Below are 27,089 nucleotides of genomic sequence, written 5' to 3' on the forward strand. Positions count from 1 at the left end.
GAGAGACTGAAATTCTTGTCCATTCTTCCTTGGCAAACAGCTCGAGCTCAGTGAGGTTTGATGGAGATCGTTTGTGACCAGCGGTTTTCAGCTCTTTCCACAGATTCTCGATTGGATTGAAGTCTGTACTTTGACTTGGCCATTCTAACACCTGGATATGTTTATTTGTCAACCATTCCATTGTAGATTTTGCTTCATGTTTGGGATCATTGTCTTGTTGGAAGACAAATCTCCCTCCCAATCTGAGGTCTTATGCAGACTCCAACAGGTTTTCTTCAAGAATGGTCCTGTATTTGGCTCCATCCATCTTCCCATCAATTTTAACCATCTTCCCTGTCCCTGCTGAAGAAAAGCAGGCCCAAACCGTGATGCTGCCACCACCATATTTGACAGTGGGGATGGTGTGTTCAGGGTGATGAGCTGTGTTGCCTGTATGCCAAATATATCATTTGGCATTGTTGGCAAAAAGTTCAATTTTGGTTTCATCTGACCAGAGCATCTTCTTCCACATGTTTGGTGTGTCTCCCTGGTGGCTTGTTGCAAACTGTAAACGACACTTTTTGTGGATATCTCTGAGAAATGGCTTTCTTTTTGCCACTCTTCCATAAAGGCCAGATTTGTGCAGTGTACGACTGATTGTTGTCCTATAGACAGACTGGCTCACCTCAGCTGTAGATCTCTGCAGTTCATCCAGAGAGATCATGGGCCTTTTGGCTGCATCTCTGATCAGTTTGAGATGAAAGTTTAGAGGGATGGCCGGGTCTTGGTAGATTTGCATATTTTCAATATGATCGCTTGCACAGTGCTCCTTGGGATGTTTAAAGTTTTGGAAATCATTTTGTATCCAAATCCGTCTTTTAACTTCTCCACAACAGTATCACAGACCTGCCTGTTGTATTCCTTGGTCTTCATGATGCTCTCTGTGCTTCAAACAGAACCCTGAGACTATCAAAGAGCAGGTGCATTTATACGGAGACTTGATTACACAGAGGTGGATTATATTTATCATCATTAGGCATTTAGGACAACATTGGATCATTCAGAGATCCACAATGAACTTCTGGAGTGAGTTTGCTGCACTAAAAGTAAAGGGGCCGAATAATATTGCACGCCCCACTTTTCAGTTTTTGAATTTCCACAAAAATTAAAAATAACAATAAATTTTGTTCAATTTCACAATTGTGTTCGACTTGTTGTTGATTCTTCACCAAAAATTTACATTTGGTATCTTTATGTTTGAAGCATGATATGTGGGAAAAAGTTGAAAAGTTCCAGGGGGCAGAATACTTTCGCAAGGCACTATATATAATATAGAGGATACAGGCTGCTGGCTGGGTATATATAATTTTGTGTTGTTATGCAGTCCTCCCCATAATGCCCTGATTCTATGCAATTTTGTAGATTATCATTCCTTGTACACAGGTGGTCAGTATCTGGGCCATTACAGATCAGGTATTCCCAGTAGAGAATAGTTTATACAGCATAGTTGTTTTTCCATCTCCAGAGTCACTGCATAAGTTCCTCTCCTCTGTAGTGTGCAAGCTGTTGTGGTCAGCGGGGTCCTCCCTCTCTCTCTTTCTCTCTTGCTCTCTCTCGACTGTAGAGTGTAAGCTCTTATGGTCAGTGGGGTCCTCACTCTCTCTTTTTCTCTCTCGCTCTATCTCGACTGTAGAGTGTAAGCTCTTTCGGTCAGGAGGTCCTCCCTCTTTCTCTACCCAGTAATGTGTGAGCTCTTATGGTCAATAGGTTTCTCTCTCTCCTCCCCCACACATGAATTTTAACAGCAATTACAAATTTAACCCCTTAGTGACGGAGCCAAATTTTTGAAATCTGACCAGTGTCACTTTATGTGGTAATAACTCTGGAATGCTTCAACAAAGCCCAGTGATTTTGAGATTGTTTTTTCGTGACACATTATACTTTATGATAATGGTAAATTTAGGTTGATATGCTTTATGTTTATTTATAAAAAATATCAGAAATTTGAAAAAAATGTTAAAAAATTAGCAATTTTCAAACTTTGAATGATTATCCCTTTAATCCCGATAGTCATACCACAGCAAAACATTAATAAATAACATTTCCCACATGTCTGCTTTACAACAGCACCATTTGCAAAATGTTATTTTATTTTGTTAGCATTTTAGGAGGATTAAAAATGTAGCAACAATTTAAATTTTTTTCAAGGAAATTTACAAAATGTATTTTTTTAGGGACCTATCCATGTTTGAAGTGAATTTGGGGGTCCTATATATAGGGAAATCCCCCACAAGTGATACCATTTTAAAAACAGCACCCCCTGACATATTGAAAACTGCAGTCAGGTCGTTTGTTAACCCTTCGGGTGATTTTCAGGAATTAATGCAAAGTGGCATGAGAAAAATGAAAATGTGTATTTTTATCACCTAAATGTCACTAACTTCTGAACAGATTACTACAGCCGACAGACTCTAAGGCCGCTATTTGGTCATGAATTTCCATGACAAACATCAGGACCACACAATCATGATCTGAGGGCACCAATTGGGATTAGGAGGAAGCCCCCACAGTCTGTTAACCGTTTATAATGATGTAGTCACTATTGACAGCAGCATCTAAGGGGTTAAATAGATTTGGACGGTGCAAACACTGATCATGGCTGATGCAGCAAGTTGTCAGCTATAGTGGACAGCTGACAGCTACTGGATTGTCACCTGTATGGGGATATAAGTTTCTTATATCTCAGGTCAGTTAAAAGGCGTATTGGCGGTCACTAAGGGGTTAATACTGTTAAATTCAAGCAAATTTGGAGGTAAAATTCATCAAAGTCAGCAAATTGAGATTTCAAAAGAATTTTCAAATTCAAATTTCATCTCTAATGAAAACTTCTCATCAGAAAAAAATATATAATTTTCCCATGTACACTGTACATCTGCTAATGCTTTGATATCCTCCTGTCTTTTTTTATAGGCAGTAGAAAAGAACAGAATCCAAATATCAATAGCGTGTTCCCATTTTACTGTATTGCAGGTTACAAAGATATACTGTTAAAAATAAAACTCAAGGTTCAGATTATGCTCTATGCCATAAAAAGGTTCATTTTTTAAAGGAATTACTCCCTTAAGGGAAAACAATATGGACAGACAATATATTCAGCGTAGAGTTTCCTGACCTAGTTTGCAAAGCTTTAACATATTCCTAATATTCAGTTGCTCATTTTTTATAATATTAAAGAAAGTTTTTGCTTGGTTTTGCCATTTTTAAAAAAATTAGAGCATACTTTTGATTTTATAGCATACTTTTGAGTTTATTTGCTAACTACAGTTTAGGCTGTCACAATTATGCAGGTGCTGTGTACACTGATATGACTGGCTCTGAAGATGACCTAATCTTTGATATTCTGAAATGAGTGATAAATCACCTACGCTGATGTGTGTTCCTACAATTGCACTTGGAGTTGTGCATGAGGGCAATACCTTGTATATATAGGAGGCTTATAATAAAGGTAATTGTGCACTTACTAGATGCTGAAGTAAAGGTGGTTTTCGAGCGTGAATCCTCCTAGTGCTGGATGACCAGCTCCGTGCTGCAGGATCGTGAGATCGAGGGATGGAGGTAGCGCCTTATTACCCACAAAGCCGCTCTGCTGGACGAGTGCCTAGGGTTGGCCAGGAACCGCCAACTTCTAGCGTGCCCCGGCCGGAAGCAATGCCGAAGCGGTGGCAGAGTGCGGAAGGGGACCAATTCAGAATTCATCTACCTAGGCTTCTGGTCTACGCCAAACCTGATTCACTTTGCATTTTATAAATGGTGCACACATGGTCCTGAACTTGATGATGGCCATTTATTCTTGTGACTATGACACTATATGCTTGATGGTACTTTTTGTGGATATTATGGTGTCTAGACCACTGGAAACAGAGAAGCAGGCTCTAATACAGTTAATGGCAACAAAGAGTACTATTGTGATGTTGTAAATGAAGAAACAGAAATAGATACCTCATCGCCAGAAAGATTAAATTCCGTTGAACCTGAAACCCTTGAATGAGTGAAGCCTTATTGAGGTAATAGTTTATCATCTCCAACTCATGAAGCTGTATCCAATAGTAATAAGCAGGATCCCTCTGTCTCCCAAGCTACCTGACATTTGCTTAATTGTGAATATAGGAAGTATGTGTAAAGAAGAAACACTACCAGACCCTTTTATGTTCAAAATCGTAGGAAGGGACTCAACCCTGTGCAAGCTCCCCAAGTAACCCAAGAAATTACTGTCATTGATGTAATGGTAAAATGGAACCTTTCAAAACCGTCTCATTAGAGGGGACAAGTCACCCACATATTGAGGATTGAAGCATGGCATAATCTTGCTTGTAAAGAAAAAAAGAGCAGACGTGAACCCTGTTGAGTTATGATTAGTGTTGAGCATTCCGATACCGCAAGTATCGGGTATCGGCCGATATTTGCGGTATCGGAATTCCGATACCGAATTCCGATACTTCCCGCGTATCGGATACCGGAATCGGAAGTTCCCAGAATTCAAACTGCACGCAGCAGCCAATGAGGAATGAATGGAAGTGTGGGCACATCCTGTTTAGCATGGTGGGCATGTAACAACTGGCAAGGCTGTGATTGGCTGCTGAAATGATGTCACCATGTACTATAAAAAAACGCTGCCGCCATTTTGCGCTCACTCTGCTGTGATTTCAGTTAGGGACAGGACTCTGTGTTCTAACTGAGGGCCAGTTGAGATAGCTAATTGCTTTATTTTGCTTTTCCAAGGCTAATTTAGCAAACGCTGTGTGTTGTTCACTGTTCACCTTGCTCTTGCCTTGCAGCGCTGTTTTAACAGCGTTCTGCAAGGTCTCTGTGTGTGTGTGTGTGTGCAGCTCACTCTGTAGTCTGTGTGCAGCCATATACCCGGTTGTATTCAGCTCAGGGGGGGTTCACACTGCCTCATACAGTTCTATCCATTGTCCTTTTTTGCTCATAGTGCAGCCTGCTGCACATTTTTTCTAAAATGTCCTATTAGTGTTTTTCCACCCGTCTCCAGCTAAATTGTGGAAAAACACTACATAGGATAACCTAGAGGGGGGTTTTTGGGCCTTGCAGCGCCGTTTACGGCTGTCTGCACGGTCTCCGTGTGAGTGCAGCTCACCCTGTAGTCTGTGTGCAGCCACAGCCGGTTGTATTCAGCTCAGGGTGCGTCACTGCCTCATACCGTGAAAAAACTTTTCCTTTTTTTCAAATAGTGCAGCCTGCTGAAAATTTTTACAAAAATTTCCTATTAGTGTCTTTCCACCCGTATCCAGCTAAATAGTGGAAAAACACTACATAGGATAACCTAGAGTGGGGTTTTTGGGCCTTGCAGCGCCGTTTACGGCTGTCTGAACGGTCTCCGTGTGAGCGCAGCTCGCCCTGTAGTCTGTGTGCAGCCACAGCCGGTTGTATTCAGCTCAGGGTGCGTTACTGCCTCATACCGTTAAATAGCTTGTCCTTTTATTGAAATAGTGCAGCCTGTTGAAAATTTTTTAAAAAATTTCCTATTAGTGTCTTTCCACCCGTCTCCAGCTAAATAGTGGAAAAACACTACATAGGATAACTTAGAGGAGTGTTTTTGGGCCTTGCAGCGCCGTTTACGGCTGTCTGCACGGTCCCCGTGTGAGTTTAAGTCGCTCTGTAGCCCGATCTGCAGAAAAAAAAAAGTAAAGTTCACCAAACACCACTTAACACTTGTGTAGGCCACATTTTATCAATAATAAAGTCTAGTCCACACTTTACAACATTAGTGTTTCTTACACCTGTTAGGAGGAGCATTTCAGGAATAAGCACACTAAGGCCTTAGTACTTTTCTGCTTATCTTTATCTGTCAACCAAGATGAAGAGGGCAGGGAGTAAGGCACGTGGGAGTGGGCGCGGAGCAGGGAGAGGAGCAGGGAGAGGACGTGGTGATTCTGTGCCTGCTGCGGGCACCGGTGACTCATCATCACTCAGTTTCAGCAGGGAACAGTCCTTCATGCGCAGCTTTGTCGGAGAGCGCCGTGCACCGCTGCTGCGTGAAGATCAAATTGAAGCCGTTGTCGGATGGATGGCAGCTAACGCATCGGCATCGACTTCAATTAGTACCATATCCTCTCAGGCACAGACCACTGGAGAGCAGCCATCTGTCTCTTCACCACCTGCCAAATTGGCCAGGCAGTCAGAGAGCCCAGGACAGGAGCCATCTCTACTTCTGTTCTCTGAATCTCTTGGCTTGGAAACAGGGGGCCAGCCAAGCAGCATTGGAGAAATGGAAGAAGAGGCAGTGTGCAGTGATGCCCAACAGCTTTGTCTCTCTGACTCTGAAGAGGCGGGTGGGCCAGTGCCTGCGGTGACCACAGCGCAGTACGCATCTGATGATGAAACTCAGGTGCCGCTTTCTGGTGCGTACTGTGCTGCCGAGACTACCCAGTTGGTGGCAGAGGGTAGTGGAGATGATGAGGTCCTTGACCCATCGTGGCGTGAGGAACAGGAAGGTGGTGGGAGCAGCTCTGAGGAAGAGATTCCCCTAACGGGCCAAAGAGGGAGAGGGAGGGGGAAGACTGCGGAGCCTGTAGCCTCCACTTTGGCACCCGTTAGGAGCCTGTCTCTTTCAAAAGCCAAAAAGGGCGCTCCCAAGACTTGCAGTGCCTGGTCCTTTTTTGACACAGTTGCAGATGACATTTGTTTTGTCAAATGCAAGCTGTGTCATCAGAAAGTCAAAAGAGGTAAAAGTGTCAGCAACCTCAATACCACAAATATGTGGAAACATGTGCGGACCAGGCACGCAGTGGAGTTACAAAAACACACTGAAGACCTAGGCCAACCAACAGCGGCAGCTACCACCTCTTCAGCTCTTGTTGCCTCTTCCTCCAGCTCACACACAGCTGGTTTGGCTTCCTCCCAGGATCGCCATGGAAGAACCTCTGGGACTGTTGTCCAGAGACCTAGTGTAATTCCACCCACAGCACCACATTCCCAGTCATCCTCACACTCCCAGTCTACTCTACAGCCATCGGTAGTACAGGCATGGGAGAAAAGGCGGGCATTCTCGGCCAACCACCCCCGAGCACAGGCTCTGAATGCAGGCATTGCCAAACTTCTGTCACTGGAAATGCTCTCATTCAGGCTGGTGGAGACTGACAGCTTCCGTGACTTGATGGCATTGGCAGTCCCACAGTACAAGGTGCCCAGCCGCTTTTACTTCAGCAGGCAAGCTGTCCCTGCCCTGCACAAGCATGTGGAGGGACACATAAAACACGCGCTACTGAACGCCGTCAGTAGCAAGGTCCACCTCACCACCGATGCGTGGACCAGTCAACATGGACAGGGGCGATACATTTCCCTCACTGCCCATTGGGTTAATGTTGTTGAGCCAGGTACAGATCGCGCGAGTGGCGCAGGACGTGTCCTGCCCACTCCAAGGATTGCAGGAATCCAGTCTGTACGCATTGACTCCTCCTCATACACAAGTTCCTCAGAATCATCGCTGCAGGAGCCGTCACAGTCCACCTCCACATGGACCCGTGAACGTTTACCTGTTGCGACTGACATGAGCACAGCCGTAGCCAAACGTCAACAGGCCGTCTTGAAACTAGTTTCTTTGGGGAATCGAAGCCACACAGCGCAGGAGCTCTGGAATGCCATCAAGCAGGAGAGCGATGTGTGGTTAGTGCCAGCGAATCTCCAGCCAGGCATGGTAGTGTGTGACAATGGCCGAAATCTGGTGGCAGCTTTGGCCATTGGCAACCTCACTCACATCCCATGTCTGGCACATGTGCTCAATTTGGTTGTGCAGAGTTTTCTGAGGGACTATCCGGATCTTGATGCACTGCTGCACACGGTCCGCCTAGAGTGTGCTCACTTGCGGCGTTCCAGCTTGGCAAGATCCCGCATTGCTGCTCTGCAGCGCCGATTCAGCCTTCCGGAACACCGCATCATATGTGACCTACCTACCAGGTGGAATTCCATGTTACATATGTTGGAGCGGTTGTGTGAGCAGCAGCAAGCAGTAATGGAGTACCAGCTGCATCAGGCGCTAAAAAGTCGCAGTCAGCGCCGATCAGACTTCACAACCACAGAGTGGGCCACTATGAAGGACGTCTGCCAGGTTTTGCGTCCTTTCGATTATTCCACGCGGATGGCAAGTGCAGATGATGCACTAGTCAGCATGACTGTCCCCCTTATCTGCCTGCTTCAACAAACTTTGCAAACGTTAAGGGATGATGTTGTGGAAGAGGTGGAGGATGAGGAGTCACCTTTTCCATCAGCTTCTGGAGAGTCAGCGCCACGTGGTTCCTCACAAAGGGGTACGCAGGGGCCACTTTGTGAGGAGGATGAGGAGGAGTCAATGGAGGAGGAAGAGCTCCGTCCAGAGGAGGGAGCAGGGGCGGATTATCAGAGGGTCAATATGGGCGGTAGCCCAGGGCCCAATGGTGTGGGGGGGCCCTGGGCTACCTCACAGATTGACCCTCTGATAATCCACCCGACTCGCCCGAGTGTGACTGCCCGCTGGCATTTGTGTGCCCCCGGACCCGGTGAGCAGAGAGAGGGTGTCCGCATCGGGCCCCGTCTCATCTGCTCACCGGGCCCCTTCCGGCGCTGCGGTTGTTTCCTATTGACGTGCGGGCGCGCACCCGCACCTCAATAGTTAACAGCTGCCAGCGAATTGGAGGCTGGCAGCTGAAGTCGGCCGCAGCGCACACGTCGCCGGCGTCTGACGTCATTGTCAGTCGCCGGCGAGTGTGTGCGCTGCTGGAGCTCGCTGCTGGAGCGCACAGGTCAGGTGAGGAGACTGTTTTTTTGTTTTGTTTTTTTCTTATAACGGTGGACACACTGGGGCAGATGAACGCTGGAGGACACACCGGGGGGCAGATGAACGCTGGAGGACACACCGGGGGGCAGATGAAAGCTGGAGGACACTCTGGGGTGCAGATGAACGCTGGAGGACTCTTTGGGGGGCAGATGAACGCTGGAGGACACTCTGGGGGGCAGATGAACGCTGGAGGACACACTGGGGGGCAGATGAACGCTGGAGGACACACTGGGGGGCAGATGAACGCTGGAGGACACACTGGGGGGCAGATGAACGCTGGAGGACACACTGGGGGGCAGATGAACGCTGGAGGACACACTGGGGGGCAGATGAACGCTGGAGGACACACTGGGGGGCAGATAAACGCTGGAGGTCACACTGGGGGGCAGATGAACGCTGGAGGACACACTGGGGGCAGATGAATGCTGGAGGACACACTGGGGCAGATTGCTGGAGACTGGGGCAATGCTGGGTACACTGGGGCAATGCTGGAGGACACACTGGAACAGATTGCTGGACACACTGTGGGCAATGCTGGACAACTGGACATACTGGGGCAGATTGCTGGACACACTGGGGGCAATGCTGGACATACTGGGGCAGATTGCTGGACACACTGGTGGTAATATGCTGGACACACTGGGGGCAATATGCTGGAGACACTGTCTGGGGCAATGCTGGACACACTGGGGCAGATTTGTGGACACTGGGGCAATATGCTGGACATACTGGGGCAGATTGCTGGACACACTGGGGGTAATATGCTGGACACACTGGGGCAGATTGCTGGACACACTGGGGGCAGGACTGGAGGCATGGGCAGAATGTAGACACGGGGCAGAATGAAAGACATGCGGCAGAATTGGAGACACCAGGGGCAGGATTGGAGACAGATCGTGCAGGATCATGGGGGCAGGATGGATACGATGGAGACAGATGGGGCAGGATGTGGAGATCATATGGAGTAAAATGGATACTCATGAGGGCAGGATGCGAGAACATATGGCTGGAGCCAGGAATGAGACACACGGGGCAAGGATGGGGAATATTATTACCATAGGGGCTAATTAAGGGATATTATTACTGCAGTGATATATTTATTTTATTTTTTGAGTATACTGTTTTAAATGGGGGGGCGGTCCTGTTACTGTACTTTACTGTACAGAGTGACACTATATTGCCTTTTTTTCTTCATGTGGTGTAATGTAGAAGTTGTGAAAAATTAAGTAATGTGTTCTGCAAGCGGAGCTCGAGATAACTGTTATTTCCTGCAGAAACGAGTCCTGGCTGGAAGAAATGATGGCGGTCTGTGCTGGATGAAAGATGAAGGACTTCACCTAGAGACGTCACTGGTGAGTCAGTGTTGCCTATACACTGACACTATACACTGTATACTATATACAGAGCTCCCGTGTATAATACCACCAGTGATCTCTGTATTACCTCTACACAGACACTGCATACTAAGTACAGATCTCCTGTGAATACTGGCACTTATGGTGATAGTATTGTGTTTTTTTGTTTTTTTTCATTACTGATCAGTATTGTAGTATTCAGTCACTATGTGGTGGTAATATGTGGTCTGGAAATGGTGTTGTGGTATTTGTCCCTTGTATATGCTATTTGGACACCAAGTGGTGGTAATATGTGGTCTGGTCATGGTGCGGTGGTATTTGTTCCTTGTATGTGATATTATTGGTCAAAATATACCTAAATTGTATTGCAGATTTTAACAAATATTTAATAGGTTACAGTAGAGTAGGGCCCTGCCATTTTTCTGGAATAATCTGGTTCGGGTATATCATGACCCTGACCCCCTGTCACATGACCCCCTGTCACATGACCCCCTGTCACATGACCCCCTGTCACATGACCGGGGGGGCCCACAGTGTCGGAACAGCCCGGGGCCCTGGCTACCCTTAATCCACCCCTGGGTGGGAGTGACACAATTGTCCAGTGGTCAGTGTGTACAGCGAGGGTGGGGTGATGACGAGCGGGCAGAGATCATGTCTCAAGCAGGGGACAGCGTTTCTGGGCCAGTTGGCAGTCTGCAGCACAGGGTGGATTTCATGCTGCAGTGCCTGAGAAACGACCGCCGCATCGACCACATTCTCAATATGCCTGATTATTGGGTGTTCACCCTCCTTGATCCTCTCTACCGGGACAACGTCCAAAACCTCATCCCAGCGTTGACCCGGGAGCGTAAAATGCGGGAGTACCATGACACACTGGTGAATTCCATCACCTTCTCCAGTCCAACTGAGAGGAGTGCTGCTAGTGCTTTACAAAGCAGCTCAGTGCGTCGAGGCAGTGGGGGAGGCTCTGCACAAAGAGGGAGCAGAAGCAGTGCCTCTGCCCAAGGCAAGCCCAGTATGGCACAACTGTGGCAAACTTTTGTGTGCCCGCCCCAAATGTCTACACCATCACTGGCGGCTCCAGTCAGCAGGAGGCAACGGTTCCGTCAGATGGTGACAGACTACATGGCTTGCCCTCTTACTGTACTCCCAGACGGCTCTTCCCCGTTCAAGTTTTGGGTCTCTAAGCTGGATACATGGCCAGAGCTAAGCCAGTATGCATTGGAGGTGCTGGCTTGCCCTGCGGCTAGTGTCTTATCGGAACGTGTCTTTAGTGCCGCAGGAGGTGTACTAACAGACCGTCGCATGCGACTATCCTCCGATAACGTTGACCGGCTTACTTTCCTGAAAATGAACCAGGCCTGGATCTCGCAGGAATTTGCCACTCCGCTGCCTGATTAAGTAATTGGGTGTCATCCAGGTCTCCTGATGTGTTCATCTTTCTACCACCTGAACTGCTATTCCTGGGCTCCAACACCGCCAGTTGCGGCTCAGAAGTGCAGACTGCACAGTCAAAACATACGACCCAGTGTTATTGGGTTTCAGTAACGTCAGCTGATCCCCAGCTGTGTAGCACAACAACCTAAATGTAAGGGAACCTGTCCCCCCCCCCTCCTCCGGCGTTTGTTACTGAAAGAGCCACCTTCTGCCGCAGTAATGCTGCACAAGGAAAAGGTAGCTCTTTTAGTTTAGCTCCTTGCACACGCAGAACTTAACACTTATAAAATGTTTTCACTGATACCGTTATACCGTCCCGGAGCTGGGACTTTCCTTCGTAATGTGACGCAGCACAGCCGTCATTCCTACCCCCTTGGTGCCATGCGCTGCCTCCTCAGCGTTGTTTGAAGCTGTCACGGAGCCTGCGCTGTTCTGTTATCCCTTGGCCATGCCCTATTTGCGCTGCCTGTCTTCTGACATAATTTGGTGTCAGGCTGGCTGCGCCTGTGCGCCCGCGCTGCCCGAGATCCCGCCTCGCAGTGTCTTCTGATTGAATCACACTGCGAGCCTGGGATCCATGGGCATGCGCAGTGCATATCTTCCCCCTCGGGCTCTCGCTCATCTCCCTCCGCCTTCTTTAGACTGTGCGCCGTCAGCTGATCCCTAATAGCATGCCACGGCCGTGACGCCGCACAGTCTGAAGAAGAGGGAAGGAGGGGAGTGAGAGTTGAGGATATGCACTGTGCATGCCCATGGATCCAAGGCCCGCAGTGGAATTACATTAGAAGACACTGCGAGGTGGGATCTGTAGCAGCGTGGACGCACAGGCACTCACAGCCTGACACCAAATTATGTCAGAAGACAGGCAGCACAAATTGGGCATGGCCAAGGGATAACAGAACAGCGCAGGCTCAGTGACAGCTTAAAGCAACGCTGAGGAGGCAGCGTACGGCACCAAGGGGATAGGAATGACAGCTGTGCTGCGTCCCATTACGAAGGAAATTCCAACCTCCGGGACGGTTTTACGGTATAAGGGGACACATTTTTAGTGTTTACTTCTGTGTTTGCAAGGAGCATAATTAAAAGAGCAACCTTTTCCTTTTACATCCTTAGTGCTGCACAGGATGGCTCTTTCAGCTACAAACGTCTTGGGGGGGGTTAAAGGTTCCCTTTCAACTTGCTCCAATCAGGCTTCGGCCTACACTCTGTTCCTCTGCTCCTCCTGCTGTCCCTGGGCTCTAACACTGCCAGTTGGTGCCTGGAAGTGCTGTCTGCACAGTCAACAGTCGCTCCTCTGTTATTGGGGTTCAGTAACGTCAGCTGATTCCCAGCTGTGTGTGCGGCAATACCTCCAATCTGCTCCTCCTGCTGTCCCTGGGCTCTAACACCGCCAGTTGGTGCCTGGAAGCGCTGTCTGCACAGTTAACAGTCGCTCCTCTGTTATTGGGGTTCAGTATCGTCAGCTGATCCCCAGCTGTGTATCTGGCAACGTGTCATGCGACCGCCATGCTGGCACAACAAAAATGTAAGGGAACCTGTCCCCCCCCCCCAGGCGTTTGTTACTGAAAGAGCCATCTTGTGCAGCACTAATACTGCACAAGGAAAAGGTCGCTCTTTAAATTATGCTCCTTGGAAACGCTGAACTACACACTCATGTAATGTGTCCCCTCACACCGTCAAACCGTCCCGGAGGTGGGACTTTCCTTTGTAATGTGACGCAGCACAGCCGTCATTCCTACCCCCTTGGCTCCGTGCGCTGCCTCCTTAGCATTGTTTGATTCTGTCATGGACCCTGCGCTGTTATGTTATCCCTTGGCCATGCACAGTTTGCGCTGCACGTCCTCTGACATCATTTGTTGTCGTCCTGGCTGCGCCTGTGCGTCCACGCTGCCCGAAATCCCACCTCGCAGTGTCGTCTAATGTGATCCCACAGTGGGCCTGGTATCCATGGCCATGCGCAGTGCATATACTAGCCTCTCACTCCCCTTCGTCACGCTTCTTCAGACTAGGCGGCGTCAGCTGATCCCTAATAGCATGCCACGGCCGTGACGCCGCACAGTCTGAAGAAGCAGGAAGGAGGGGAGTGAGAGGCGATGATATGCACTGCGCATGCCCATGGATCCCAGGCCCGCAGTGGGATTACATTAGATGACACTGCGAGGTTGGATCTCGGGCAGCTTGGACGCACAGGCACTGCCAGCCTGACACCTAAATGATGTCAGAAGACGGGCACCGCTAACTGTGCATGGCCAAGGGATAACATGACAGAAACAAACAACGTTGAGGAGGTGGCGCACGGCACCAAGGTGGTTGGAATGACGGCTGTGCTGTGTCACATTACAAAGGAAAGTCCCACCTCCGGGACGGTTTAACGGTGTGAGGGGACACATTATATGAGTGTGTACTTCAGCGTTTGCAAGGAGCATAATTTTAGGAGCCACCATTTTCCATGTGCAGTATTACTGCTGTACAAGATGGCTCTTTCAGCAACAAATGCCTGGGGGGGGGGGGTTAAAGGTTCCCTTTCAACTTGCTCCACTGCAGGCTTCGGCCTACACTCTGCTCCTCTTTGATTCCCTGGGTTTCAACACTGTCAGTTGTCACCTGGAAGCGTTGTCTACACAGAAAAAACACTCGCTGATGTGTCAGTGGGCTTCAGCACCGCCAGCTGTTCCCCTGCTGTGTAGTCGGCAACGTGTCCAGCACAAGCCACGCTGGCACAACAGAACAAAAGCTGCCTCCAGTGCAGACTTCGGCCTACACTCTGCTCCTCTCCTTCTCCTGCTGTCCCTGGGCTCTAACACCGCCAGTTTTTGCCCGGACGTGCTAGCTGCACAGAGAAAAACACCAGCCAATGTGTCAGTGGGGTTCAGCACTGCCAGCTGTTCCCCTGCTGAGTAGCCGCAATCGTGTCCTGCAAACGCCACGCAGGCACCTGAACTGAAATTAAAGGGACCCTACCCCCCCAGGTGTTTCTATGTATAGCAGCCACCTTGTACAGCAGTACTGCTGCATTTGTACGAGGTGGCTGACTTTTTCTCCTTGCCCACGTCGAACTCAACAAACACGTACAAAATGTGTCTCATTAGAGACCATTACAGTGTCCCTGAGGTGTGACTTTCCTTTTTAATGACACGCAGCACCCCCCTTGGTAGCGCTGCCCATCTTCTGACATCATTGGTTGGCTGGTTGTGCCTGTACGTCTGCCCTGCCCGACACAACGCCCCTCGTTGTCTGATCTATTTTGACTGCGAGGGTGTGATTGATGGGCATGTGCAGTGCATATGTTCGCCTGTCTTAACTCATCTCCTTCCGCCTTCTTCAGACTGTGCGGCATGATGGCTGCGGCATGCGATAAGGGATCAGCGGAGGCCGCCCAGTCTGAAGCAGGTGTAAGGACATGAGTGAGCGGCGAACATATTTACTGCGCAAGGCCATGAATCCCAGCTCTGCAGTGTGACTTTATTAAAAGACACTGCGTGTCTGGGATTCATGGCCATCGCTAACCGCACCGGCCGACATGAAATGAGGCGAGAAGACAGGCAGCGCTCACAGCGCATGGCCAAGGGATCACAATAGCGCAGACTCCTGTACAGCAAATAACAACGCTCATGAGGCTGCGTCCAGCACCAAGGCGTTATTTTTGTGCACCTGTGCTGCGTCTCCTTAAAAACACAAGTCACGCCTCCAATACAGTCTTACTGTATAATAGGCAAAATTGTGTACGTCTTTCATTCTGCGTGTGCAATGAGCAAAATTTAAAGAGCAACCTTTCACTTGTGTAGCATTACTGCTGCACAAGGTGTGGCTCTTCTACATTGTAACTCCTGAGGGTGGGTTAAAGGTTACCTTTGAAATTGGTTAAATTAGGCTGCGGCCTACACTCTGCTCCTCTCCTCCTCCTGCTGACCCTGGGCTCTAACACCGCCAGTTTTTGCCCGGACGTGCTAGCTGCACAGAGAAAAACACCAGCCAATGTGTTAGGGGGGTTCAGCACCGCCAGCTGTTCCCCTGCTGTGTAGCCGGCATCGTGTCCAGCACAAGCCACGCTGGCACAACAGACCAAAATCTGCCACCAGTGCAGGCTTCGGCCTACACTCTGCTCCTCTCCTCCTCCTGCTGACCCTGGGCTCTAACACCGCCAGTTGGGGCCCGGATGTGCTAGCTGCACAGAGAAAAACACCAGTCAATGTGTCAGTGGGGTTCAGCAACGCCAGCTGTTCCCCTGCTGTGTAGCCGCAATCGTGTCCTGCAAACGCCACGCAGGCACCTGAACTGAAATTAAATGGACCCTACCCCCCAACCCCACAGGTGTTTCTATGTATAACAGCCACCTTGTACAGCAGTAATGCTGCATTTGTACAAGGTGGCTGACTTTTTCTCCTTGCCCACGTCGAACTCAACAAACACATACAAAATGTGTCTCATTAGAGACCATTTCACTGCCCCTGAGGTGTGATTCTCCTTTTTAAATGACACGCAGCACCCCCCTTGGTAACGCTGGACGTCTTCTGACATCATTGGTTGGCTGCCTGTGCCTGTGCGTCCGCCCTGCCCGACACAACGCTCCTCGTTGTCTGATATATTTTGACTGCGAGGGTGTGATTGATGGGCACGAGCAGTGCATATCTTCGCCTGTCTTCACTCCCCTCCTTCCGCCTTCTTCAGACTGTGCGGCCTCATGGCCGCGGCATGCGATAAGGGATCAGCTGAGGCCGTCCAGTCTGAAGCAGGTGTAAGGACATGTGTGAGCGGCGAACATATTTACTGCGCAAGGCCACGAATCCCAGCCCCGCAGTGTGACTTTATGAAAAGGCACTGTGGGTCTGGGATTCATGGCCATCGTTAACCACACCGGCCAACATGAAATGAGGTCAGAAGACGGCCAGCGCCAACAGGGCATGGCCAAGGGCTAACACAAGAGCGCAGACTCCTGTACAGCAAATAACAACGCTCAGGAGGCTGCGCCCAGCACCAAGGCGTTATTTTTGGACAACTGTGCTGCGTCTCCTTAAAAAGACAAGTCACGCCTCCAATACAGTTTTACTGTACAATGGGCAAAATTGTGTACGTCTTTCATTCTGTGTGTGCAATGAGCAAAATTTAAAGAGCAACCTTTCACTTGTGGAGCATTACTGCTGCACAAGGTGTGGCTCTTCTACATTGTAACACCTGAGGGTGGGTTAAAGGTTACCTTTGAAATTGGTTCACTTAGGCTTCGGCCTACACTCTGCTCCTCCTTCAGACTCTGGGCTCTAACACCGCCAGTTTTTGCCCGGAAGTGCTAGCTGCACAGAGAAAAACACCAGCCAATGTGTCAGTGGGGTTCAGCAACGCCAGCTGTTCCCCCGCTGTGTAGCCGGCAACATGTCCTGCAAACGCAATGCAGACACAAAGCTGCCTCCAGTGCAGGTTTCGGCCTACACTCTGCTCGCCCTGCTTACCCTTTGCTCCAACACCGCTAGTTGGGGCTCTAGGAAGACAATCTTGAATAGGCAACGCATCCGGGTTCCAGCACCGTCAGCTGGTTCTCGGCAGTGTCTTTGTCACGGGTACTCCCTTGTGCCCAGCCTGGTTCCAGCACCGTCAGCTGGTTCCGGGTAGTGTCAAGCTCACTGAGACGCCTATGCGTTGCCCTGTGGTGTTGCGGTCGGGTTAGCCAACTCCATGGTGCCTCCAGTTTAGGAGCTTCCGTGAATTGGCAGTCAAGGCTGGTTCTGTAGTGCCAGTAGGCCAAGCTCCCCCTGTAGGACTGTTGGTGTTCGGTAACTGCGGCTGCCTCGCGGCCTAGCTGCTCTCTCCTCTCCTGTGGACCTTCTGGTCCACATCCTGGTTCCAGCACCGTCAGCTGGTTCCGGGCAGAGCCTTTGGCTTAGGTGCCTCCTCCTGGGTATCCGAGTTCCGCCAACGCCAGGCGGTCCTTGGTAGTGCTTTTAAGCGCAGGTACCTACAGCTTTGTAACCGGGTTCCAGCACCGTCAGCTGGTCCTCGGTCGTGCCATTGGCTCTTGCACAGTTGGCCAACGCATCCGGGTTCCAGTACCGTCAGCTGGTTCTCGGCAGTGTCTTTTGCTCTTGTACCTTCTGCTCCCCATCCTGGTTCCAGTACCATCAGCTGGTTCCGGGCAGAGCCTTTGGCTTAGGTGCCTCCTTCTGGGTATCCGAGTTCCACCAACGTCAGGTGGTCCTTGGTAGTGCTTTCAGGCATGGGTACCTCCTGCTTAGTAACCGGGTTCCAGTAACGTCAGCTGGTCCTCGGTAGTTCCATTGGCTCTTGGACCTTCGGCTACCCATCTGGGTTCCAGTACCGTCAGCTGGTTCTCGACAGTGTCTTTTGCTCTTGTACCTTCTGCTCCCCATCCTGGTTCCAGTACCATCAGCTGGTTCCGGGCAGAGCCTTTGGCTTAGGTGCCTCCTTCTGGGTATCCGAGTTCCGCCAACGTCAGGCGGTCCTTGGTAGTGCTTTTTAGCACGGGTACCTCCTGCTTAGTAACTGGGTTCCAGTAATGTCAGCTGGTCCTCGGTAGTTCCATTGGCTCTTGGACCTTCGGGTAGCCAGCCGAGTTCCAGTTCCATCAGCTGGTTCTCTGCATTTTCTCAGCCTTCTTGTACCTTCTGCTACATTTCCAAGTTGAAGACCCTAAAGACGACGACACGGAAGACCACCCCTAAGATGACGATGACACCAGAGACGACAACCACTGAGATGACGACGACCCTGGAGATGACGACCCTGAAGACCACCCTGATGACGACGACGACGATGACGGCGGAGACGACGACGGCGGAGACGACGACCCTGGAGACGACGACCCTGGAGACGACGACATGGAAGACCGAGAAGCAGAAGAACAAGAGGCTGCAGAACAAAGAGCAGAAGAACATTAAGCATAACACTTAATATCAGAGCAAAAGATATAATCTAAATTATATGCAGAAGAAGACTAAGCAGTGTATGGGGGTGAGTCGGTTCCTCCTCGTGGTGCCCCTGGATAAAGCCTGATGCTGCAGGCCAAACTGAACGCGGACAAATGTAACTTTTGTGACAGGCAGAACGGAAGGTGTAATCTTCAAACTTTTACAGATAACAACTACGGGAATGCCTGTCACAAATGAGAATATGATGAAGAAGTAGAATAGGAAGAATAATAATAGTTGAATAAAATGAATATGAAGAATGTAATAAAAAAAAAAATAGGTAGAAGATGAAGAAGAAGATGAATAAGGTGGAGAAGTTGATGTCAAAGATGCTGATGATGAAGAAGATGAAAGTGTGGGAAAAGTAAAAAAAAAAGAAGGGGAAGGGCATGGAATAGTGAAACATCAATATCTGACAAAATAAAAAAAAAATTTACATAGTCAATATCTTTGTCACTCCGAACGTCTTTAAAAAAAAATATATATATATGCTATTCTATTTGATTGGGCTAAACCTCTATGACTTTAATGTCTCCGCCAACTCCCCAAATACATCCTGCATTATTCTTAGTTGTTTTCCTTCATGTAGAATTAACCTACAAGGAAAGAAAGGGTTTATTTTAATTCCGATATTTTGGTCCCATTGACTTGCATTGGGATCGGGTATCGGTATCGGCGATATCCGATATTTTTTGAATATCGGCGGATCCAATCCGATTCCGATACTTTCCGATATCGGAAGGTATCGCTCAACACTAGTTATGATCTCTTGCCGTGAACAGGTAAAGTGGGTTATCCGATGGAGAACAGACATAAAGTGTATACCAAAGGCTGGGAGATGAGACATTTAGCATCTGTGGAGATAAGGCTTCCTGTGTTCCAAAGAACTACAAGCAGCCGAAGTCCGGTTATAAATAATGTTTTTTGTGACAAGCGTAGGTCCTAAAGTTATGGGAGACATATTTTTGATGTAGTGATGAAGTAGTGAATCTAATGCATTTACTTACATCACTGTGCGGTCTGCGCATCAATCCCAAGTTAACCTTTTCACCACATTGGGATTTTCCGTTTTCACATTTTTGCTTTTTACTTCCCTTCTTCCTAAAACCATAACTTTTTTTTTAATCAATATGGCCATGTGAGGGCTTGATTTTTGCGGGATGAGCTTTACTTTTGAACAACACCATTGCTTTTACCATATAGTGCACTAGAAAACTGCTAAGACTGACCTGCCATTATGATTCTCCAGGTCCTTACGAGTTCATAGATACCAAACATGTATAGGTTATTTTTTTACTTAAGTGGTGAAAAAAATCCAAAGTTTGATTAAAAAAAAAAAGGCGCAATTTTTCGAAACCCATAGCATCTTCATTTTTCATGATCTGGGGCTGAGTGAGTGCTTATTTTTTGCTCACTGAGCTGACATTTTTATAGATACCAAACTGGGGTAGATAAAAAATTTTGATCACCTGTTATTGCATTTTATTGCAATATTTCAATGACCAAAAGACATAATTCTGGGGGTTTGGTTTTCCTTATATGATACTCCAGTGTATAATAGGCCCCATATATGATGTTCCAGTGTATAAATGGCCCCATATATGATACTCCAGTATATGATGGGCCCCATATATTGCTCCAGACATAAAAAAAATACCTCTGCTCACTGGCGGCTGCTCTGCTACGGACTCTCACCGCTACACCACTTCGGCGTCTTTCGTTTCTCTCTGCACTGTGACTGTACAGGCTAAGGGTGCACAGACATGACGTCATTGCACCCCCTGACCAGAACGTCACAGTCAGAAGACGCGGAAGATGCCATAGTGGTGGAGCGGGGAGAGATATGTATCACAAGTGTCAAGACCCTGATCAATCTGGGGGGAGCCAACTCACGGGCCCCGGCACAGCCACTGGGCCCCCACAGTGCGCTAGTGTCCCCGATGGTGAGTGGCCCGCCCACCTGCTCAGGGCCACAGTACTTGCCCGGGTGTGCCGGGTGCTGATGCTGGCCCTGTTAGCAAGGCTTTGTGTGCAGCAGAGGACAGTAGTTGAATACCAGCTCCAAATTGCCGATCGGTATTCCAGTCAGCCTCTATGAATAAGAGCTGATGAGTTGGGTATGGATATCTGACATCTCTGCTGTTTTCCAAAACTTTGAGGACTCGACCGAGATGGTGACGGGTGATGACGTCATAATCAGCATAATCATCCCACTTCTCTGTCTACTGAAACGCTCGCTGCTCACAATTGAAGAGGAGGTTTTGCAGGTGGAGCAAGTTGAGATGGAGAAAGAAGTGATACAGGGTGATGATACACAGCCCAACCTCATCTCATCTTCTTAACATGGATTGGGTGATAATGATGAGGAGTAGGAACAGGAGCTGGTTGCCTGCGCTACAGACGGTACTACACACAAGGAGGAGAGAGAGGACTAGTAGGAGGTGTTATAGAGGACTAGTAGGAGGTGGGCAAGGACAGGGAGAAGTTGGACAGTCGTCCTCTTGTTGGGGACAGGGAAGTCTTAGCTGTTGGCAGTCTGGCACACATGGCTGAGTTTATGTTCCACTGCCATTCCTGTGACTCTCACATTGTACTCATTTTGGCCAACACTAATTACTGGTTGGTCACTCTTCTAGACCCATGCTACAAGGAGAACTTTACATCTTTCCTTCCCAAAGTGGAGAGGTCTAATAAAATGTTGCAGTACCTGAAGGCCCTAGTTGAAGAATTATTTTAAAAAATCCCATTTGACAACGCAGGTGGCAGAGATCACAGTTCTTTAGACAACCAAGGAGTAGAGGCAAGAGACACACACACACCACATGCAGCAGAGACATGAGAACACTATCAAAGGTCTAGGACAGATTTCTCAGACCCTTTTATTGACAAGGCTCTGATGCATGGGGCAATCTGACAAGCAGGGAAAAGTTTTGAAAGATGCTGAAGGAGTACTTTGCTGACCATACCAGCGTCCTTTGTGATTGTTCTGTGTCTTACAACTATTGGCTATCCAAGCTAGACACGTGGCATGAACTGTCTCTCTATGCCTTGGAGGTCCTGAACGACCCTGCCTCTAGCATTTTATCAGAGTGGGTATTATAACCGATAGGCGCATCCACCTGTCAACTGAAAATGCTGATGCAACACCCCAGGTAACCAGTTGTTGCAGTGATGTTGCCTTCTTTTCGGGGAGGGCGATATCATGCTTGGAGGCAGTGGAGTTCTCTTTACCAGGTAAGGCCCCCACACAACACATTCCAAATCCAGGCCACAAGGGGGAGCACAGGACCTGGATTCAGGAGAGCTTCCCTTAGCTATAGGCTTCCTGATCTGGAGGAGGAGTCAGACAGTTGGTTCGGGGAGACCAAGGAAAGCAGACGTCTAGGAGAGACGCAGAGCAGACAGCAGAGCTGGCAGCCAGGATTGAGCTGCAGCTCCAAGAAGGACAGGTGAGAGGCCATACAGCCTGAAGTGCTGTAGCCCCTGGATAGCGATATACAGAAGGAAGAACAACTTTTAGTGAGTGTGCTGGAGAGCGAAGCACAGGAGAGTGACAACAAGGGAGAATAGCTGCGAGAGGGCTACCTACCTGATAGAGCGTAGATACCGGTAACCGGAAGACTGAGATTGTGTCATACTCTAGGAGGCAAAGCAGAAACTGGTAGGACAGCTAGACTACACATAACCTGTCTGCCCCTATTGCCCAGGAGACACAGTGACACATAGAGCCCGGGTCATGATAGAGACCTTGTAAAAAGGCTCAAGTCACCTGTTATACAGGTTTGTCCCACTTCAATAAAGGACAGAGATAACTGAGAGGACCTTGCTAAGACGCCATAGGCAGTAAGGGACTATCATACCACCACTGTTGTGAATTCTGTGGCAGAGTTCACTCCTGTGGTCACAAGTGGTACTTCGGCTGATTCTCTCTGGGAGCTTCCGTTTGTGGAGGAAAGTGGTACTGCAGCTTCTGAGTTTCCTCCCTCAGGTGATCTGGTGAGGTCGTTAGCTGCTTCTCTACTTAACTCCACCTGATGCTTTGATCCATGCTTCCTGTCAATGTTCCAGTGTTGGACTTGTGTTTCTCTGGATCATTCCTGTGGCCTGCTGCTCTGCATAGCTAAGTGCTTCTTTGCTATTTGTTGCTATTTTTTCTGTCCAGCTTGTCTGTTTGTTTTGCTGGAAGCTCTGGGACGCAAAGGGTCTTTTTGCCCCCTTTGCGTGGTTTTCTTTAGGGTTTTGTGTAGACCGCAAAGTTATCTTTCCTATCCTCGTTCTGTCTAGAATATCGGGCCTCACTTTGCTGAATCTATTTCATCCCTACGTTTGTCTTTTCATCTTACTCACAGTCATTATATGTGGGGGGATGCCTTTTCCTTTGGGGTATTTCTCTGAGGCAAGGTAGGCTTATTTTTCTATCTTCAGGCTAGTTAGTTTCTCAGGCTGTGCCGAGTTGCATAGGGAGCGTTAGGCGCAATCCACAGCTGCCTCTAGTTGTGTTTGGAGAGGATCATGAATTGCGGTCTACAGAGTTTCCACGTCTCAGAGCTCGTTCTATTATTTTGTGTTATTGTCAGATCACTGTATGTGCTCTGATCGCTATGTACATTGTGTTACTGAATTGCCTCTCATAACAGTACAGGAAGCCATTGTTATCTGATTTGTTTGCTCGGATTAAGGAGGCTAGTTGGTTCACTAAGATAGATCTTCGTGGTGCGTATAATCTGGTGAGAATCAGGCAAGGCGATGAATGGAAAACTGCCTTTAATACGCCCGAGGGTCATTTTGAGTATCTAGTGATGCCGTTCGGACTTGCCAATGCTCCATCAGTGTTTCAATCCTTTATGCATGACATCTTCCGTGAGTACCTGGATAAATTCCTGATTGTGTACTTGGATGACATTTTGATCTTCTCGGATGATTGGGAGTCTCATGTGAAGCAGGTCAGAACGGTTTTTCAGGTCCTGCGTGCTAATTCTTTGTTTGTGAAGGGATCAAAGTGTCTCTTTGGTGTGCAGAAGGTTTCATTTTTGGGGTTCATCTTTTCCCCTTCTACTATCGAGATGGATCCGGTTAAGGTCCAAGCCATCCATGATTGGACTCAGCCGACATCTCTGAAAAGTCTGCAAAAGTTCCTGGGCTTTGCTAATTTTTATCGTCGCTTCATCTGCAATTTTTCTAGTGTTGCCAAACCATTGACCGATTTGACCAAGAAGGGTGCTGATTTGGTCAATTGGTCTTCTGCTGCTGTGGTAGCTTTTCAAGAGTTGAAGCGTCGTTTTTCTTCTGCCCCTGTGTTGTGTCAACCAGATGTTTCTCTTCCGTTCCAGGTCGAGGTTGATGCTTCTGAGATTGGAGCAGGGGCTGTTTTGTCACAGAGAGGTTCTGGTTGCTCAGTGATGAAACCATGCGCTTTCTTTTCCAGGAAGTTTTCGCCTGCTGAGCGAAATTATGATGTGGGCAACCGAGAGTTGCTGGCCATGAAGTGGGCATTCGAGGAGTGGCGTCATTGGCTTGAAGGAGCTAAGCATCGCGTGGTGGTATTGACTGATCATAAGAACTTGACTTATCTCGAGTCTGCCAAGCGCTTGAATCCTAGACAAGCTCGTTGGTCGTTGTTTTTTGCCCGTTTTGACTTTGTGATTTCGTACCTTCCGGGCTCTAAAAATGTGAAGGCGGATGCTCTGTCTAGGAGTTTTGTGCCCGACTCTCCGGGTTTATCTGAGCCGGCGGGTATCCTCAAGGAAGGAGTAATTGTGTCTGCCATCTCCCCTGATTTGCGGCGGGTGCTGCAAAAATTTCAGGCTAATAAACCTGATCGTTGCCCAGCGGAGAAACTGTTTGCCCCTGATAGGTGGACGAATAGAGTTATCTCTGAACTTCATTGTTCGGTGTTGGCTGGTCATCCTGGAATCTTTGGTACCAGAGAGTTAGTGGCTAGATCCTTTTGGTGGCCCTCTCTGTCGCGGGATGTGCGTACTTTTGTGCAGTCCTGTGGGATTTGTGCTCGGGCTAAGCCCTGCTGTTCTCGTGCCAGTGGGTTGCTTTTGCCCTTGCCGGTCCCGAAGAGGCCTTGGACACATATCTCTATGGATTTTATTTCTGACCTTCCCGTTTCTCAAAAGATGTCAGTCATTTGGGTGGTCTGTGATCGCTTTTCTAAGATGGTCCATCTGGTACCCTTGTCTAAATTGCCTTCCTCTTCTGATTTGGTGCCTTTGTTCTTCCAGCATGTGGTTCGTTTGCATGGCATTCCAGAGAATATTGTTTCTGACAGAGGTTCCCAGTTTGTTTCGAGGTTTTGGCGAGCCTTTTGTGGTAGGATGGGCATTGACTTGTCTTTTTCCTCGGCTTTCCATCCTCAGACTAATGGCCAGACCGAACGAACCAATCAGACCTTGGAAACATATCTGAGATGCTTTGTTTCTGCTGATCAGGATGACTGGGTGTCCTTTTTGCCTTTGGCTGAGTTCGCCCTTAATAATCGGGCCAGCTCGGCTACCTTGGTTTCGCCGTTTTTCTGCAATTCTGGGTTCCATCCTCGTTTCTCTTCAGGACAGGTTGAGTCTTCGGACTGTCCTGGTGTGGATACTGTGGTGGACAGGTTGCAGCAGATTTGGACTCAGGTAGTGGACAATTTGACCTTGTCCCAGGAGAAGGCTCAACTTTTTGCTAATCGCAGACGCCGTGTGGGTCCCCGACTTCGTGTTGGGGATCTGGTGCCCAAAACTGTGTCCAGTTTTGGGCACCGGTGCTCAGGAAGGATATAATGGAACTAGAGAGAGTACAAAGGAGGGCAACAAAATTAATAAAGGGGATGGGAGAACTACAATACCCAGATAGATTAGTGAAATTAGGATTATTTAGTCTAGAAAAAAGACGACTGAGGGGTGATCTAATAACCATGTATAAGTATATAAGGGGACAATACAAATATCTCGCTGAGGATCTGTTTATACCAAGGAAGGTGACGGGCACAAGGGGGCATTCTGTACGTCTGGAGGAGAGAAGGTTTTTCCACCAACATAGAAGAGGATTCTTTACTGTTAGGGCAGTGAGAATCTGGAATTGCTTGCCTGAGGAGGTGGTGATGGCGAACTCAGTCGAGGGGTTCAAGAGAGGCCTGGATGTCTTCCTGGAGCAGAACAATATTGTATCATACAATTATTAGGTTCTGTAGAAGGACGTAGATCTGGGTATTTATTATGATGGAATATAGGCTGAACTGGATGGACAAATGTCTTTTTTCGGCCTTACTAACTATGTTATGTTACTATGTTTGGTTATCTTCTCGTCATATTCCTATGAAGGTTTCCTCTCCTAAGTTTAAACCTCGTTTTATTGGTCCGTATAGGATTTCTGAGGTTCTTAATCCTGTGTCTTTTCGTCTGACCCTTCCAGATTCTTTTTCCATACATAACGTATTCCATAGGTCATTGTTGCGGAGATACGTGGCACCTATGGTCCCATCTGTTGAGCCTCCTGCCCCGGTTTTGGTGGAGGGGGAATTGGAGTATATTGTGGAGAAGATTTTGGATTCTCGTGTTTCAAGACGGAAATTCCAGTATCTGGTTAAATGGAAGGGTTATGCTCAGGAAGATAATTCCTGGGTTTTTGCCTCTGATGTCCATGCTCCCGATCTTGTTCGTGCCTTTCATGTGGCTCATCCTGGTCGGCCTGGGGGCTCTGGTGAGGGTTCGGTGACCCCTCCTCAAGGGGGGGGTACTGTTGTGAATTCTGTGGCAGAGTTCACTCCTGTGGTCACAAGTGGTACTTTTCGGCTGATTCTCTCTGGGAGCTTCCGTTTGTGGAGGAAAGTGGTACTGCAGCTTCTGAGTTTCCTCCCTCAGGTGATCTGGTGAGGTCGTTAGCTGCTTCTCTACTTAACTCCACCTGATGCTTTGATCCATGCTTCCTGTCAATGTTCCAGTGTTGGACTTGTGTTTCTCTGGATCATTCCTGTGGCCTGCTGCTCTGCATAGCTAAGTGCTTCTTTGCTATTTGTTGCTATTTTTTCTGTCCAGCTTGTCTGTTTGTTTTGCTGGAAGCTCTGGGACGCAAAGGGTCTTTTTGACCCCTTTGCGTGGTTTTCTTTAGGGTTTTGTGTAGACCGCAAAGTTATCTTTCCTATCCTCGTTCTGTCTAGAATATCGGGCCTCACTTTGCTGAATCTATTTCATCCCTACGTTTGTCTTTTCATCTTACTCACAGTCATTATATGTGGGGGGCTGCCTTTTCCTTTGGGGTATTTCTCTGAGGCAAGGTAGGCTTATTTTTCTATCTTCAGGCTAGTTAGTTTCTCAGGCTGTGCCGAGTTGCATAGGGAGCGTTAGGCGCAATCCACAGCTGCCTCTAGTTGTGTTTGGAGAGGATCATGAATTGCGGTCTACAGAGTTTCCACGTCTCAGAGCTCGTTCTATTATTTTGGGTTATTGTCAGATCACTGTATGTGCTCTGATCGCTATGTACATTGTGTTACTGAATTGCCTCTCATAACACACCGCGCTAAGAGGAAGGCTTTTAACTCCACCTGGTAAAGCTGGACTCTGAACTCGCTTCCAAGCCGGCCGG

Source organism: Ranitomeya imitator, chromosome 4 (genome assembly GCF_032444005.1).
Source record: "Ranitomeya imitator isolate aRanImi1 chromosome 4, aRanImi1.pri, whole genome shotgun sequence".
Lineage (NCBI taxonomy): Eukaryota > Metazoa > Chordata > Amphibia > Anura > Dendrobatidae > Ranitomeya > Ranitomeya imitator.